Here is a 19,016-nt window from a genome sequence, read left to right on the forward strand (position 1 = left end):
TCCCAGGTGAGTTTAAAGGAGCATCACTTGAAACAATCTTATTTTTCCACAGTTTTGAAAGGGTGCCAATAATTTTGTCCATCCCATTTTTGGAATTTGGTGTGACATTATGTCCAATTAGCTTTTTTTTTCTCCCTTTGTTTTGGTTTAGTTCCAATACACACAAAGGGAATAAACATGTGTATAGCAAAACATGTGCTACTGCAATCCTTTTCTGTGAGAAATACTTCATTTTCTAGAGAAATTTCAGGGGTGCCAACATTCACAGCCATGACTGTAAAATGAGGGGAATGGCTATAGGAGGGGAATGGATATATAAAACTCATATAGCCATTCTCCTCATTTCATATATCTCATTCCCCTCCTACAACCATTCCCATGATTTCATATAACCCATTCCCCTCCTATAGCCATTCCCTTCTTATAGCCATGAAATGGGGAGAAATGTATTTCATGTCATGTCACACACTGATCGGCGGCGTTCTGTTGCTCCCTCCCACGCGACTGCCAGGACGACACCATAGAGCGCTGGGAGGAAGCAGCTTTAAATCACTTCCTCCCAGTGCTAGGCACTGCTAGGAGGTGCAATGTTCCACGCACGCCAGCAATCAGCTGGGATGCCGGAGTACATACAAAGTCAGCTGGGACACAGGAAGCTTGGCCGTGCTGCCACCGCGACAGTCATCAAAGCCATTGGACCCGCAGGTAATAATCGCATCATTTTCCCAAGGCCAATATCGACATATCGCAATCTGCCATTACGGCGATTCGATTGGGATTGCGATATATCGTGAAGGCCGAAGACACTGCCGTCTATGGGGACAGCAATGTCTGCGCAATTCTGAAGTGTGAACATAGCCTTTTACTCATTGGTGGACACGAAGGCTATGTTCTCACAGTGGAATTTCCGAGTGAACTCCAGTGAAAAAATTCAGTTTCGAAATTCCATTGCTAAAGAAAAATAACCAGCACAACTACCTAATACACAGAACGTAAATGCCATTACAGCAATTATTTTCAAAGAGATTCTGCTGCACCGCACACACAGCGCAATTTCCGCGATGGAAACATATGCCACGGAGAATTGACATGTTAATTCTTTCTGCGGAATCCACTCAGAAATGCATTGCTGTCTATTGAGAGAATGCATTTCCGAGAGGTCCCGCGGACATTCTGCTGTGTGAACATAGCCTAAAAGTGAAGCCCAGGAGGAAGCTGAGCACTCCCTAAACTTCAGCAAAGGGTGGTCACCACTCCCAAACCCTTAAGGCTTGTAGTTTTGCAACAGCTGGAGGCACCCTGGTTGGAAAACACTGGTGTGAACAGTTGCCAGTGCTACAGTCTTTCTTAAGCTGGGTTCATACCACGTTCTTGCAATACAGTTCCCGTATACATTTTCAATTTAAAAACCATATGTAATCATATTGAAAAACCACATGCCAAAAGATGCATCCGGTTGTGTCCGTTATGTATCCTGTACAGTTTTATCAGTTTTTTCCCCGTACCCAAAACCATAGCCTACCCCAGTTTTTTTCTGTTTTTTTTTTTTTAAACATGGGAGTCAATGGGAACTGTACAGAACCATATGTGCAGTTTTTTTCTTGGAATTTCAATCAAACAAGTGAAACTTTATTCACAATGGAGTGAAAGGTTAAAAACGTATACTTTTTTTTCTTAAAAAACAGATGCAACCGGACATCATTTTTCAAACCATATATGGATTAAAATTTGTACACACGTCCAGTAAACATACGATACAGTTCAGGCTGGGTTCACACCACGTTTTTCAAGTATGTTTCCCGTATACGTTTTTATTATTGAAAACGTATGGAACCTTATTGAAAACCGTATACATAGACAAATAATTGAAAACTGTATGCACCAGGTTGCATACGGTTTGCTGTCCGGGCCTGCTGGGAGTTGTAATTTTGCAACAGCTGGAGGCACCCTGGTTGGAAAACACTGGTGCAAACAGTTGCCAGTGCTACAGTCTTTCTTAGGCTGGGTTCATACCACGTTCTTGCAATACAGTTCCCGTATACGTTTTCAATTTAAAAACCATATGTAATCATATTGAAAAACCACATGCCAAAAGATGCATCCGGTTGTGTCCGTTATGTATCCTGTACAGTTTTATCCGTTTTTTTCCCCGTACCCAAAACCATAGCCTACCCCAGTTTTTTTCTGGGTGAAAAACCGCATTGAAACGTATGAGTTTTTTTAAACATGGGAGTCAATGGGAACTGTACAGAACCGTATGTGCAGTTTTTTTCTTGGAATTTCAATCAAACAAGTGAAACTTTATTCATAATGGAGTGAAAAGTTAAAAACGTATACGCTTTTTTTCTCAAAAAACAGATGCAACCAGACATTATTTTTCAAACCGTATATGGATTAAAATTTGTACACACGTCCAGTAAACATGCGATACAGTTCAGGCTGGGTTCACACCACGTTTTTCAAGTACGTTTCCCGTATACGTTTTCATTATTGAAAACGTATGGAACCTTATTGAAAACCGTATACATAGACAAATAATTGAAAACCGTATGCACCCGGTTGCATATGGTTTGCTTGCAATAAAAAAAAATTCCGTACTCAAAACCGTGGTTAAGGCTGGGTTCACATCACATTTTCAGCCATACGGGACCGCATACGGGGCGCTCCCATATCCCTGCTGTATGCCGCCCGTATGTAATTCATTTCAATGAGCCGACAGGAGCGAAACGCTGACTCCGGTCGGCTCATTTTTGCTCTGTATGCGGTTTTCCACTGGACCATGGTCGTACTGCAACCGCATGTTTTTTTTTTTTTAACATGAATGTCAATGGGAAACACAAATGTATACGGTTCCATACACGAAACCGTATACGGTTTATTACTTTGCACATGCACATTTGCATCCTAAAGTCCCCACCCAACACCCCTCCCATTAAAAATGGACATTGTTAAAAACGTATGTTTAAAAAAAAAAAAAACATTCAAACGGATGGAACCTTATGCACTTTTAAAAACAGTATACAGTTTAAAAACGCATACGGTTTACTTTTTCCCATACGGTTTCATCCATTTTTTTGCCATACAGTTTTCTATAGAAAAACTGATTGAACAGTATGACAAAAACGTGGTGTGAACCCAGCCTAGTAAGGTTTTGAGGAATCCGTTTTTTTTTTAAATCAAAAACCTGATACGGGAACTGTATTGCAAAAACATGGTGTGGCGCTCACAGGTAAAGGTCAACGCCCAAGGATACAAAAAACTATGCAGCTCTATAGACACTTACAATGTATCAGTTCTCTCTAGAGCAGTGTTTCCCAACCAGGGTGCCTCCAGCTGTTGCCAAACTACCACTCCCAGCATGCCCGGACAGCCGAACCATGCTGGGAGTTGTAGTTTGGCAACAGCTGGAGGCACCCTGGTTGGGAAACACTGCTCTAGAGCCGTATACAATGTAACGAAACACGTCACGTGTGCTGTAGACAAGTCACAGGACACGTTCCCACAGAACCTAACTACATTCCCACAGCCTCCCGTCCTCCCAGCTGATAGGACGCTCTGTAACACGCTCTCCCATCACTGCTATTGCTGAAACTGAACACGTACCATAGAGTCTATTACCACCGCGGTGCATTGTGGGATTGCGGAGGACTGCGGCTGGGAGGGGCTCGGATTCCAAAGTAGAGCGGCACCGTGATAGGAGCGCCCGGTGTGTACTAGCGGAAGCCATAAGTGTCAGGTGAGGCGGCAGGGGACCCCTTTACCATACAGTGTACAGCCAGGAGCATCACTATCCACCTGTGACATGGATACAGGGGAGGCGGGCAGGATGTTATCACTGTAGTACAGTGCTCCCCATCCAGGGTGCCTCCAGCTGGTGCAAAACTACAACTCCTAGCAGGCATGTTGGAGACGTAGTCGTTTTGCACCAGCTGGAGGCATCCTGGATGGGAAACACTAGCTCTAATATATATATATATATATATATATATATATATATATATATATATAATATTGCTTAGAGATCTGCCCCCACACACAGTAGCCTTCGGGGGTGATCATACAAGCTTTCAAAAGGCTGCATGTGGTTGTCCAGGAAGGGGTGCTTTATTTTCTATGTGGCCCAGGCTGCATTAAGAATACAAAAGCGGTATACTTACCTGGCCCATTCCCCACCGCTGCTGGTTTCCCCAGTGCCTAGTCTCTCTTGTTCACTACTCCCAATGATGTGGTGTGTGGACAGGAGTTACCTGATCTCTGAGGTCTACACTGAGTTGGCATTCCTGTCCACATGGCATGTCACCAGAAGGAGTGGAGAAGAGGACTGCAGGGGAGACTAGGTGCTTGGGAAACTGACAAGGGAAATATACTGCTTATGTACCTTCTACCCAGGTCACAAGCCCTTCAACCTGCAGCGCAGATTTTAAAGGTTATTGTTTTGCTTATCTAGTGCAGCATAGTCTTCTAATGTATGCTTACCTCTTTTTGCTGGTGTGGCAGGCATGGAATAGGCTCCATTTGGTTTTTGTTAGTGCTGGGTGGTATACCGGTTCATACCGAATAACCTATAGTCACAATTGGTGTTTTATGAAGATTTGATGTCTTTAGGTTGTGTTTACATGTTGAATTTTCCCACAGGGACATTTATCAAAACCTGTGTAGAGGAAATGTCGAACAGTTGTCCATGGCAACCAGATTGCTGCTTTCAGTTTTCAGAGGCCTCTTTAAAAATGAAAGAGGGAATCTGGTTGCCATGGGCAACTGCACCACTCTTCCTCTACACAGGTTTTGATAAATATCCCCCCCCTTATAACTGAATTTTAGCTGTGTTTTTTGCAGAAAAATTACACATTTTTACCATATTGCACAATTTCCGTACAATGGGAGACATTTATCAAAACCTATGCAGAGGAAAAGGGGTGCAGTTGCCCATAGCAACCAGTCAGATTTTTAATTTCCCAGAGGCCCATTCATAAATGAAAGTAGCAATCTGATAAGTTGCTATGGACAACTGCACCACTCTTCCTCTGCTCAAGTTTTGATAAATCTCCCCCAATATCTCTATTTTTGCCATGTTTTGGGGAAAAATCACTACGAACAGAAAAAAAGGAGCATGAACAGCAGTGTGATATATACCTACTATATATCCTGATGTCATAGAGATGGCAGATGGATCTGGTAGGTGATGATGTCACCTTGTAGTCCACAGGAAGTCAGTCATCCCATTAACTAAATGTTCTGAACGCTGGCCAGGGGAGTACCCCTTTAAGCTTAGCACCTTTCTCCCCATTATGGACAGCTGATAAGGGGGGGGGGGGGGGGGGGGGAAGGTTCCTTGTTGGGGCTTTTAGGAACTGTATTTGGATTTATGATGACTTCCCAGTGGTTGCATTCCACCAGTCTGCTATTCATCACCTTCTTTATGGCTGGTTTATGACTTTTAATCATGAGAGAACCCACTTTTGTCAGTATCCCAACAAAACCTTACAGGGAAACTCCGGGAGAAATGAAATGTATCCTCTATCCACAGGATGATTGCGGGGGTGGTTCTTGGGCTTCTACACAATCTCCTGTACAGTGGCCGGATACTCGCCTGTCCTCTGCACACTCGGAGAGGGGCTTCAGTGACGGCCCGCTCAGCAATTCACTGGCCTGGATAGGAGATACATTTTATTTGCCCTGAGTACCCTTTAAAGGACTGGACAAATAGCACCCCAAGTGAATGGAGTGGCAACGCATATGCTCAATCACCACTCCATTCACTGACTTTTGAACAATTCCAAGTTCAGCGCTCAGCATAACGGTACAGTTGCCAAGTGTGCATGCTGCTGCTTCATTCAATCTTTGGACAATTGACCTCCGTTTTCTCAGTCAGCTAGTTAACCCCCTATCTTCTACATAGATGATAACCTTAAAGGGGAATTCTCATCTCCTTAAACATGTGTAGGGCAAGGCAGCCTAAACAAGTTTGCAATTGACTTAAGTTAGCAAACTTTTCTGGTTCTGTAGATATCTCTTATTCCCCTCTTGTTGACATCTGGCTGCCTGGGATCCTGTCCACTAGCTCTGCTTTAGAAACAGTGGAGACCCCACTCCCTTTGTAGAGGCCAGAGGAGCTCCCTGCTTTGGCTTATCTAAGCCAATTTATCTTGTCCTTGCAGGCATAGTCCTTTAGCTTCTGGGAGACACAGAAGCAAATAACCTGCCTCTGACCCCAGTCCATCTGCCAGCAATCTTGGAAGTGTAAGCAGACAGATGAGAATATCCTCTTAAAGGGGTACTCTGGCACCAAGACATCTTATCCCCTATTCAAGGGACCCCCGCAGTCTAGCATGCAGCACCCACCTGTAACTACTGCCGGAAGTGCTGGAGGTTCGCAGTCTTTTGCCTCCCGACCACGGGGATGGAGTATTGTGACGTCACGCCCCCTCCCGTAGACTTGCATTGAGGAGGCGGGGCATGACAATACTCCGTCCCCGTGGCCGGGAGGCAAAAGACTGAGAACCTCCAGCACTTCTGGCAGTACTTACAGGTCGGTGCTGCATGCTAGATTGCGGGGGTCCCCAGCGGCGGGGCCCCCACGATCACACATCTTATCCCCTATCCTTTGGATAAGGGATAAGATGTCTTGAGGCCAGAGTACCCCTTTAAGGACGCAGGGTGTACCTGTATGTCCTGCGCCCCCTCCCGCGATATAACGTGGGGTCACACGGTGACCTCGCATCATATTGGGTTGGTCCTGGTGGCTAACGGTAGCCGTAATCGTGGTGATGTCCGGTATTAACTCTTTAGACGCGGTGATCAAAGTTGATCGCTGCGTCTAAAGTTAAAAAATAAAATAAAATCTTTGTCATGTCAAAAGTTAAGATTGCATCGGCTCTCAGTACTGTAAGTGTGCTTTATAAGCTAATGAAGTGCACGGCAGTGCTCTTCACTCCAGCCACTCCATAGGAAAAGTAATGCAGTGAATGAGTCAGATAATAACATGTGATGGCAGCGGGGCTTGACATGCCATCATTGAATAGAATTCACCATTAATAACCAAATATACTTTCCCCTGACATATGGGGTTCTGTTCACACTACTGTTCAGGAGTTTAGTCTGGGTGTCTGTTATATATATTTTTTCTATTATTCTTTTTCATAGTATTAAATTGGTAGAAAAACGGATCTTTCACATTGGTCATGATCAAATCCAGGATTCTAGTACAGAACCTTGTTCCATGATTTGTGCAATTTTACAGTATTATATAGAACTGGAATTACGATATTGCCGGACACCCTTGCTGTAATGTTTTGTAGATTCAGCGGTGTTGGCTGTAATGAGAAGAGCCTTCATCTCCACTCTACACATGCAGGAAATGCAATTAGAGCTTCTCCAGGCCTAGACCTGAGCCTTTCATCGGCAGGGCCCCACAAGGCTCAAGAGTCTTTCCTTCTGCCATCCCATCAGCGCCACATCTTAGAAATTCCTGAGATGCCCAGTTCCCATAATTGTACACAATCTGCTAGTCTGAAGACTGCCTTAGGTATTTTGGAGGAAGCACATGCAGTGTTCACACGGTCCATAGCCTACCAGAATTTCTAGTTGTTACAATAAATGTACGTATAGTAATGGCATTTCTACCCATGTCTACATTCAGTTCTATATACAGAAATAAAATGTGTTCCCAATCGCTGTAGTGCAGGAAAGGAAGAGCCTCTCTGACATTCCACAAATGCTTGTAAAGCTGGAAAGACATCTCTGCTGTGAGAGCCATTGAGTGGACTGAGCAGTTTTAGGGTTAAAAAAACCAAACAACCCTGACAACTTTAAAATTCTTTAAAACAATTGAGTCCCAGTGCTGTAATAGGATCTGTGTTAGTGCTATCCCTATTGCACGATATGGCAGAAGTGGTTGTCTCTCGAGGAGTACATTGTTTACTACAGAGGTAGGTGCGCTTAATCCCTCAAGTCCTCTTTGGTGGGGCAGTGGCATGGGAAATCTCATCAGACCAACCATGCTCCTTCCTCCACTTGTTGATATGCTCTGATCTTACATTGCAGCTCTTCTTTGAAGTGCAGGTTGTGTCCTGTTTTTTCTTTGAAACTTTTTTTTTTTTTTTTACATTAAAGAATACTTACAAACAAAACTTGGTAGCATATGCGTAACATGCATTACATAGTGATTTACAATAGCAGAAAAACTGCAGTGACTTGCCCTACATAGTACTAGTATGGGATAAGCCATTGGTCCAGATTTACTGAAATTACTTCTAAGGGTGGGTTCACATCACGGTTTGTCCCCCAAGGTTTTCTATAAGTTTTTTTAGTCAAAACCGTATACCTCAAAACTGGACCAAACTTTATGCAACCGTGTGCTTAAAAAGAACGTGTATACGGTTTTTAACTGAATACTGTTTGAAATTTTTTTTGTCCAGTTCCATACGGTTTTTAACAATTGCATCAAATCCGGTTTTAAGATTTTTGTTCTTTTTTTAAATAAAGTTTAAATTGTTCGGTGGATGGGACTTTAGAATCGCAGTGCGCATGTGTAAAGATAAAAACCGGATAGACACATATGGCTCACTACGGTCCTCATTGACTTCCATGTTACAAAAGCTGTATACGGTTACAATACGGTTTGTCACTCAGCACAAAACACGGTTTTGAGTACGGGGGAAAAAAACAAACCGTATTACAAACAAACCGCACGCAACCGAATGCATCAGGTTGCATACAGTTTCCAATGCATTGCCTATGGATACGGTTTTCAATACGGTTGCATACGGTTCCAAATATGAAACCGTACACGGAAACCGTGGGGACAAACCTTAATGTGAACTCACCCTAAGACAGTGTTAACTTAGACTAGAAGAGCTAAGAATGTGCCAGATTTATCAAAATGGCTGAGGCTCTGTAACAAATCTGTTACATTCTTAGACTCTCTCTTAGTCTGGCATCTTTTTGGCGTACGGTGTCGCATCCTAAGCCATGCCCGAATTACTCATTTAAAATGGTTCTTGAATTTCCGAAGTCTAAACTCATACTTAATGTGAAATTACATATTTCTAGAGCCAGTCAATCACCTGATGAAATCCACCATGGTGGTCACACATGCTCAGTTTAGTTGCAGTCTTCTGGTCTGTAACTCATGCAAGCAAGAGAGGTTGTGAGAGTGTGTGCAGTGTCACATGACCACAAAGAGGAACCCAGCAAGTGATAAGATTGATGGGTGAGAAGAACAGTACAGGATGTAAGTTATTTACCTTTGGAAAAAAAAGAGAGAACTATGCAGTTGTCTACCATATACAGTACATATATATATATATATATATATATATATATATATATATATATATATATATATATATATATATAGTACACACCTAGTTTGATCAACTCTCTTAGTGGGTAAACCCCTTTATCCAAAGATTTTTATTAGAGGACCTAAAGTGGGAAGGTAGTACGTTCACGAGGATGGTATGATTGTATAAGCCTTAATTCTTACACATAAGGATGTGTGACCTGCTTTTCCTAATTCCCCTATAAATATGCAGCTGAAATACAGGGAAGGGAATAATCTGCTGCCAAATAATGACCTGAATGAAGAACAGATTAAAACAGCAAGTTTTATCTGAAGGGCCCCATTGACACATTGCCAGGTAATGCAGCTGAAAATGGTAGAACTGGCCACGATTTAAAGGGGTACTTCCCCGATAAACATCTTATCTCCTATACAAAGTATAGGGGATAAGATATCTGATCGCTGGGGACCTCCGCGATCTCCAGCGAGGCACTCCAGTCATCCGTGCATGGAGCGAACGCCGCTCCGTGCCGGATGACTGGTGACTCACTGCCACGCCCCCTCCCATAAACATGAATGGAGGGGGCATGACGTCACGAACAGAAGGAGGTTAAGGGGGGGCCGAAAAGTATGAAGATGCATGACTACAGTGGGGTGCAGAAGAGAAGGAGGCTGTGGGGGGGGGGCAGAAAAGTATGAGGGTGCATGACTAAAGGGGTGCAGAGGAGGAGGCGGCATGGGGGGCAGAAAAGTATGAAGGTGCATAACTAAAGAAGGGTGCAGAGAAGGAGGCTGTGGGGGGGGGGCAGAGGAGAAGGAGGCTGTCGGGGGGCAGAAAAGTATGAAGGTGCAGAGTAGGAAGCTGGGGGGAGGGGCAGAAAAGTATGAAGGTACAGGACTAAAGGGGGGTGCAGAGGAGAAGGAGGGTGTTGGGGGGGTAGAAAAGTATGAAGGTGCATAACTAAAGAAGGGTGCAGAGAACGAGGCTGTGGGGGTAGAAAAGTATGAAGGTGCTTGACTAAAGGGGGTGCAGAGGAGAAGGAGGCTGTGGGGGAGGGGAGAAAAGTATGAAGGTGCGTAACTAAAGAAGGGTGCAGAGAAGTATGAAGGTGCATAACTAAAGAAGGGTGCAGAGAAGGAGGTTGGGGGGGCAGAAAAGTATGAAGGTGTCTTGACTAAAGGGAGTGCAGAGGAGAAGGAGGCTGGGGGGCAGAAAAGTAAAAAGGAGGATGACTGGGGGGGACTTGGTGTTCTGAAGGAGGAGGGGAAAGATGGGTCTAAAAGAGTACTAAGGGGTCTGGGGACACTTAGGTCTCGTTCACACTGGGGACATTCTGTCAGCAGAAATCCACTTGCAGCAGAATCCCATTGTTTTCCATGGGATTCTGCTGCTCTGTGCAAAGTGCAGGATTGCTGCAGTTGAATGGACATCTGCCCAAAGAATGAACATTCATTGTTCATTCTTTGGGCTGATTTTTACCAGACTGCATTGCCATCTATGAGATGGCGCACTTTGGTGGCATCTGCTGTAAGCAGATATTCAGCTGGCTGAATGTCTGCAGTGTGGACTAGCCCTTAGGGGTCTGAAGGAGGGCAGTACAGGGGCAAGATTCTGCCAAACAGAAGAAAGTGTGTGGCAGGGTTATATTCTGTGCGTACAGTATATAGCAGGGTTATAAAGATTATTGTCTCCATACAGAGGATAAGGAACCAGTGATGATCGGGCATCAAACTCAACAGAGAGAAGATGTAGCTGGAAGAAGACCTGGCGTCTGGACCAAATTAAGAAGAAAAGGAACAATAGAGAAGACGTCTCCTGTGAGTCATTATACCATTGTGTATTTTTCCTGACTATCTTATCAGAGCTGTAGTCCCTTTTAATTTCTGCAGTGATGATGAGTGAAACTGCCCCAAAATCTTTGGCTCTCTAACTGTTCTAAAAATACAACTCCCATAATGCCTGGAGATCTGCAGACATGAGTTGTAGCTTTGCAAGAACTGGAGAGATGCTTCAACCGAAGGGATTTTAGACTATGCAGCCCATTTTATTTTGGTGGGTATCTGACTGCTGCGACCCCTACCGGAAAAAAAAAATGGATGGCCTAGTCTAATATGCCCAGGCCTATTTTTGGTTCCAGTCTGGCCCTGGCCTGCATCATCTGCTCTAAATAGGCCTGAAAAGAAGAGGCCAGAGTGGAGCAGTATGGGACAAACAAAGGCACAGTTCATTTAATGGGGCAGACAGAGGCACGGTTTATATGGGGGTTCAGACAGAGGCAGAGTTCATATGGGGGGGCAGACAGAAGCAAAGTTCATATAGGGGGGCAGACAGAGGCACAGTTCATATAGGGGGGCAGAGAGAGGCACAGTTCATATAGGGGGGCAGAGAGAGGCCCAGATCATATAGGGGGGCAGAGAGAGGCCCAGATCATATAGGGGGGCAGAGAGAGGCCCAGATCATATAGGGGGCAGAGAGAGGCCCAGATCATATAGGGGGCAGAGAGAGGCCCAGATCATATAGGGGGGCAGAGAGAGGCACAGATCATATAGGGGGGGCAGACAGATGCACAGATCATATAGGGGGACAGAGAGAGGCACAGATCATATAGGGGGGAAGAGAGAGGCACAGATCATATAGGGGGGCAGAGAGAGGCACAGATCATATAGGGGGGCAGAGAGAGGCACAGATCATATAGGGGGGCAGAGAGAGGCACAGATCATATAGGGGGGCAGAGAGAGGCACAGATCATATAGGGGGGCAGAGAGAGGCACAGATCATATAGGGGGGCAGAGAGAGGCACAGATCATATAGGGGGGCAAAGAGAGGCACAGATCATATAGGGGGGCAGAGAGAGGCACAGATCATATAGGGGGGCAGAGAGAGGCACAGATCATATAGGGGGGCAGAGAGAGGCACAGATCATATAGGGGGGCAGAGAGAGGCACAGATCATATAGGGGGGCAGAGAGAGGCACAGATCATATAGGGGGGCAGAGAGAGGCACAGATCATATAGGGGGGCAGAGAGAGGCACAGATCATATAGGGGGGCAGAGAGAGGCACAGATCATATAGGGGGGCAGAGAGAGGCACAGATCATATAGGGGGGCAGAGAGAGGCACAGATCATATAGGGGGGCAGACAGAGGCACAGATCATATAGGGGGGCAGACAGAGGCACAGATCATATAGGGGGGCAGACAGAGGCACAGATCATATAGGGGGGGGGGGGCAGAATAATTGTACATCAATTCATTAAAGGGGTTGTCCAGGAAAAACTACATTTTCTTCATGGGTAGGGAGGTGTAAGGTAGTAAACATGCTGCACTCACCTTCTCTGATTTCCACTTGTTTCATGTTCCTAAGATGTCCTGACCCCACAGGATCTACATTCTCAACCAGTGAGGCAGATAGGTCATGTGGGAAATGGAAAGCACAGTAACTAGAAGAAGTGGAGACTAGCAGGGGACTGGGAATGTTGGGGACCGGAGGGAATGAGTGTAGCATGTATATCATTTTTACACCACCCCAAACATGAAGAAAATTCTGTTTTCTCAAACAACCTCTTGAAGCCATAGGAGGAACAGTGCATGGAGCACAGTGATGTAACATAGGGGTTTGGAGAATGTCTCCATGGGGCGGAGTACCCCTTTAAATATACTGCAAAAGTCCAGTGTAACTGTGGTGTAAACCAGACAGCAGTGCTCATCGAGACCCCCCCCCCCATTTATTTATTTATTTTGCATTATACATGTTAGTATGCAAATCCCTGTGTGTGTTAAACACAATCCTGTCAAATCCTGTTTTAGTGAACTGGTCTAAACAGGTTGAGAGTTTTAGCCTGTAAGAAAACTAATAAAAATGTAGAAAAAAGTTTGGTAATGATGTTTCATAACAGATTGATGTATGATATATTGGCAAGTGAGCGGTTAAACAGTTTGGGTAACTAAACAGATTACGTTGCCCCTCACCTTCTCATTTCTTGGCAGAACTTTGTGTTCACTTTGCTTTGTTATGGTAGGGTGGGGCTCATAGTGCCAGCTAGTTAGCACTTCCCTTCATATTTTTTTTTTCCAAGGGGGGGCATTTTATTTTGTTTTGCCTTTTTTGGGAATACGCAACGTTGAAAGACATAGGAAATATTTAGGAATTTCTAACATGGTTTTAATTTGATAGCATGGTAACGCCCAGGGTTCATCAATACAGTGGACTCCTAGCTACGAGTCCTCTATATTGTTTGTTAGTGGCTATTTTTTGTTGTTGTTGTGCTGTTTAATATAGTAGCTCATTACTTGTCATTTTATAGTACAGCATAGTCTCATGACAGATCTTTAGGGGAACATTTACATGTACATTGAAGTGTTTTATCATTGTTCTATTGATTTGCGCAAATCTGCAGCAGACACTGTTATAAAGGTGGTACCCGCACCTATGATGCACCTAGGTCGTACATGATGGCTTCCTCAGCAGCTGTCTTGTTCAGCGTGTCACAGCCTTCCTCCGTGCCCAATGTCAGATCAGACAGGGGGAAACTGCAAAAACCCTTTCAGAAAAATAAAAATACATTTTTCCCAGGGTAATCCAAGTGTATTATAAAAGAAAAACCCTTTATTGATGCTCAGAGCAAGCCAATTTGATCCAGATGACAGATTCACAACTGGTCAGTCCCACTGTACTTATGGCCAATACCAGTACAAATATTTACACAACTGGCATACAATATGGTTGTATGATGGATCTCTAGAGCAGTGTTTCCCAAGCAGGGTGCCTCCAGCTGTTGCAAAACTACAACTCCCAGCATGCTGGGAGTTGTAGTCTTGCAACAGCTGGGGGTCACCCTGCTTGGGAAACACTGCTCTAGAGTGTCATTGTGATATTTACCCAGTTACATTCACTATAATACTATGCATGGTCTAATTTTATATGTATGAAATATTGTGTGTTTTTTTTTTTTTAATATACTACTTTTAAACGTCACATTCTCTTTCTTTTTTGTGACTGTGACATCACTATGGCTCAGATTTATCAAACTGTGTGGGAGAAAAAAATAGAGAGATTTTCCCACAGCAACCAATCGCAGCTCAGCTAACTAGCTCTGGTAAAGTGAAAGCAGAGCTGTGATTGGCTTCTGGGAAAAAATCCCTCCACTTTTCCTCTCACACAGTTTGATAAATCTGGATCTATGACATTTAGATGAATCTATATGAAATGTTGGTCATGGTCGGACTCACTCACTGTTAGGTAACCAGCATCCCGCATTGTCCACATCCCTTACTTATATCAAAGGCAGTCTCCTGTGCCAAAAAAAAACAAAAAAACTAAAACCCCATTCTATAAAAAGAAAAGCAAATACTAAATCCCAGCAACAAATACGAAATTATGTATTTATTGCCTCACAGGTAGTGGTCTCCTAAACTAAACTAATATTGTGGTTGAAAATGTGTCTATATATGAACTGGCAGCCAAAACATACAATACTGCATGGAAATACCTATTTGGCCCTGAAGTTGGCCATAAATTAATTAAACGGAAGACAATGACACCCTATGATAATTCACTTAGTTATTGGTACTTTTATATTCCTTTGCATAGGCAGTTTTTGCACAAGGAAGAAGTGTAGCTAAATTGGTTTTCCCGTCTGAATTGGCGCCATAGATGGTAACATTCTCACATGGATTGAACACGCTCACTGATTAGACGCACACAATAGATTGGGACAACCAATAGAGCGCCAGGTTAAAACGAAAAAGTTACAATATATTTATAAGACTCAGCAGTTGGACACCCCCTGGGATCTCCTGCACAGAACTTTGTCTCTTTCCGGGAACAGTGTGTGTTGACCCATGCCCCCTCTGTATATTCCCATTGGAGAGCCATTCGGCTATATCCAGTTCTCCCATAGAGATACATGGAGGGGGCATATCGGCTGCCACTTTGTGCGGAGGTCGACACGCTTTGTTCCCAGGTTTCATGGAGAGCCAGTGTCCCAGTGGTCGGACCCCCCCAATCTAAAACTTATCCCCTATCTTTTGGATAAGGGATACGTTTTTCTGTGCGATACTTCTCCTTTAAATGTACAGTCATGGCCAAAGGGTTTGAGACTGACATAAATTTTAGTTTTCTCAAAGTTTGCTGTTTTAGGGTGCATTCCCACCTGGCATATACGCAGCGTATTTCCCGCTGCACAAAATTTACGGCAGCAGCTGGAAATACGCTGCGTATTCCTTTCTCAGGAAATATTAGTGTATGAAAAGTTTGGCCATACATATACCCAGGTTTAATACATAATACCTCTCTGCAATAGATCAAGAAAAAATATATGTTGTCCCTACCAGGGACTGAGGTGCCTTCTAAAATGTAACTTTTAATAATGTAGTTTAAAAATACCGTTCCACAAACAAAAAATAATAATAAATCTTGAAGAAGTGATATTATCACACTGTTGCGACTATTGAGACCAAAGACGCGGTAGGTATAGCACCAGTGGTTAGGTACACACCATGCTATAATTATATAATCCTAGATGTGATGTTGACACGATCATGTATAGTAATCAACAATATTTATCAATGTATTTTCCCTGCTCCCAACGCGTTTCCATGTAGGGGTTAGAGTATATAGTTATCCCCCACACTTCTTCAGGGGATTAGGTCTATGGTTAAGGCACACTCTGGAGTCAAGTATCACGCTAATATGTCACTGTATATGTCTCTTTAAATGGGCAGATTTATCAACCAATGACACCCAGAGGATAACCACCATGAAGCAAACTGCGTCAATAGAGCTCCGGCTCTATGATTAGCTATCGCGTCCAGAGACCAGCCAGGACGTTTCTCACCATCCCGGTTAGTGCCTATAACGATAAAAAATCATGGACATCTCCCTTAGTAACCAGTAGATGACTTACCCCTCTTTGCTGTTTTTCGTGCATTAGCAAGTAGGTACTTACTGTCTACTGGATCAAATTAAATGAGAGAGCCGGGCACTGAAAAAATAATATGCCCTTATTTAGAATCTCATTCAAGCAGAGTATGTGGAGCATATACAAAGTAGCCGCATAATAACTAACAAGAGGTAAGTAATAAAATGTTGTCTGAATTACTTACCTCTTGTTAGTTATTATGCGGCTACTTTGTATATGCTCCACACATTCTGTTTGAATGAGATTCTAAATAAGGGCATATTATTTTTTCAGTGCCCGGCTCTCTCATTTAATTTGATCCAGTAGACAGTAAGTACCTACTTGCTAATGCACGAAAAACAGCAAAGAGGGGTAAGTCATCTACTGGTTACTAAGGGAGATGTCCATGATTTTTTATCGTTATAGGCACTAACCGGGATGGTGAGAAACGCCCTGGCTGGTCTCTGGACGCGATAGCTAATCATAGAGCCGGAGCTCTATTGACGCAGTTTGCTTCATGGTGGTTATCCTCTGGGTGTCATTGTATATGTCTCTTTAAATGGGCAGATTTATCAACCAGTGACATATTAGCGTGATACTTGACTCCAGAGTGTGCCTTAACCATAGACCTAATCCCCTGAAGAAGTGTGGGGGATAACTATATACTCTAACCCCTACATGGAAACGCGTTGGGAGCAGGGAAAATATATTGATAAATATTGTTGATTACTATACATGATCGTGTCAACATCACATCTAGGATTATATAATTATAGCATGGTGTGTACCTAACCACTGGTGCTATACCTACCGCGTCTTTGGTCTCAATAGTCGCAACAGTGTGATAATATCACTTCTTGAAGATTTATTATTATTTTTTTGTTTGTGGATCGGTATTTTTAAACTACATTATTAAAAGTTACATTTTAGAAGGCACCTCAGTCCCTGGTAGGGACAACATATATTTTTTCGTATTCCTTGCTCACTATACACACAGGTCTTTCCGGCGGCAGCCCTATGCGTGTAGTGAGTTTTGGAGGCGGGCCGTGTGCCGGCGTGTCTGTGACGCGCGGCTCCGCCTCCAAAACTCACTGCACACATAGGGCTGCCGCCGGAAAGCCCTGTGTGTATAGTGAGCAAGGAATACGCAGCGTATTTTCCGCTGCTGCCGTAAATTTTGCCCAGCATAAAATACGCTGCGTATACGCCCTGTGGGAATGCACCCTTAGGATTAACTTCTGTCGTCGCTCCAGGAGCAATTTAGTGTTGAACAATGTTACAAGGCTAAAGAGATAGCTAACATGGTTCAGTGAACAATACATTGATAATGTGGGTCCAGGGGCAGGAATCTCCCCAGATCTCAATCCCTTTGAACACCTATGGACAAACAAAAAGATCAACTCTAAGCACTGACTAGACATGCATGGGTTACCATTGGTCAGAATTTGGCCAAGAACCACTTATCTAGCATGTCATGGCGAATTGCAGAAGTCTTGAATAAGAAGGGTCAACACTACAAATATTGAGTCTTGGCATAAACTTGATGTATTTGTCAATAAAAGTAAAAGAATTTATAAAAGGCTTATACTTGTACTTCACTATAGCGTAGAAACATCTGACTAAAGATCCAAAAACACTGAAGCAGCAAACTTTGTGAGAACCCAAATTGTGACTGTAATTGCCAAACTTTGGCTACTGCTTCTGGTTTTCTTGTATGTGGCCATTTCCATTGCAGGTGAAAATTCTATTCATCTAGACTTCTCCTTCTCCACAGGCCATTTTATGGAATATATGGTGTGTTCGTGCTGGGCGATATGACCAAAAATGAGTATCACGGTATTTTTCTAAAGTATCACGGTATCATGGTATTTCATGGTATTTTTTTTTTTACATTGAGACTTGCATTGAGGTGGCGTAGCGGAACTAAATGATCTGAACACTGGGGCAGTGGAGTACCCTTTTAAATAGATGTAACAAACAACCCTACAGCCTCCAGCTGTTGCAAAACTACAACTCCCAGCATGTTGGACTATATATTAGTGTATAGTATAGGTCAGTGTTTCCCAACTAGGGGTGCCTCCAGCTGTTGCAAAACTACTACTCCCAGCATGCCCGGACAGCCGTTGGCTGTCCGGGCATGCTGGGAGTTGTAGTTTTGCAACAGCTGGAGGGCCTACTGTAGGTATAGTATATTATACAGACCCCTGTCCATCCCAGAACCCTGACTCACCTTCCCAGTTGCTGCAGGGACCGACCGGGGAGGGTGAGCCGGGCCATCCATCCTTCCTGTAGTGTCCGGCGGCATTCCGGGTGGAGGGTGAACCGGTCCGGGCTGTCCTTCTTCTCCGGGGGTCCTCTTCTCCACTCCGGGCAGGCTCCGGCCTAGTAACGCTGCATAGACGCAGCGACGCACCTGACGTCACGGCGTAGCGGTGTCTATGCAGCCTACTAGGCCGGAGCCTGCCCGGAGTGGAGAAGAGGACCCCCGGAGAAGAAGGACAGCCCGGACCGGTTTACCCTCCACCCGGAATGCCGGCGGACACTACAGTAAGGATGGATGGCCCGGACCACCCCCATTACGGGTAAGTTTAATTTTTTTTTTTATTGACTCGGAGGGTGGGGGAGGGGCCCGACCGGTATAGCGGTATGGGCAAAAATCCATACCGTGGGAGAAAAAAAAAACAGTATCCGGTTCATACCGGTATACCGCCCAGCACTATGGTGTGTACTAACAGACCATTCCTGAAGGAGCGATGATCGTTGTAGAACTATTGTTACAATGTTTATTGTAAAAGTGGTAGTGAGAATCATTCACTGTAACACTTTGCATATTTT

General features: G+C 44.0%; 1 protein-coding gene across 1 annotated transcript in view; it reads left to right on the forward strand.

Moving 5' to 3' along the window:
• The first annotated feature begins 3,525 nt into the window (after positions 1-3,525).
• LOC130283064 (septin-2A) overlaps positions 3,526-19,016 on the forward strand; it is a 104,826-nt gene continuing 89,335 nt past the window's right edge. Inside the window, exon 1 of the mRNA XM_056532236.1 lies at positions 3,526-3,736. The gene's annotated coding sequence lies outside the window, so the exon portion shown is untranslated. The remainder of the gene's footprint in view (positions 3,737-19,016) is intronic.

Source organism: Hyla sarda, chromosome 1 (assembly GCF_029499605.1).
Source record: "Hyla sarda isolate aHylSar1 chromosome 1, aHylSar1.hap1, whole genome shotgun sequence".
NCBI classification, from domain to species: domain Eukaryota; kingdom Metazoa; phylum Chordata; class Amphibia; order Anura; family Hylidae; genus Hyla; species Hyla sarda.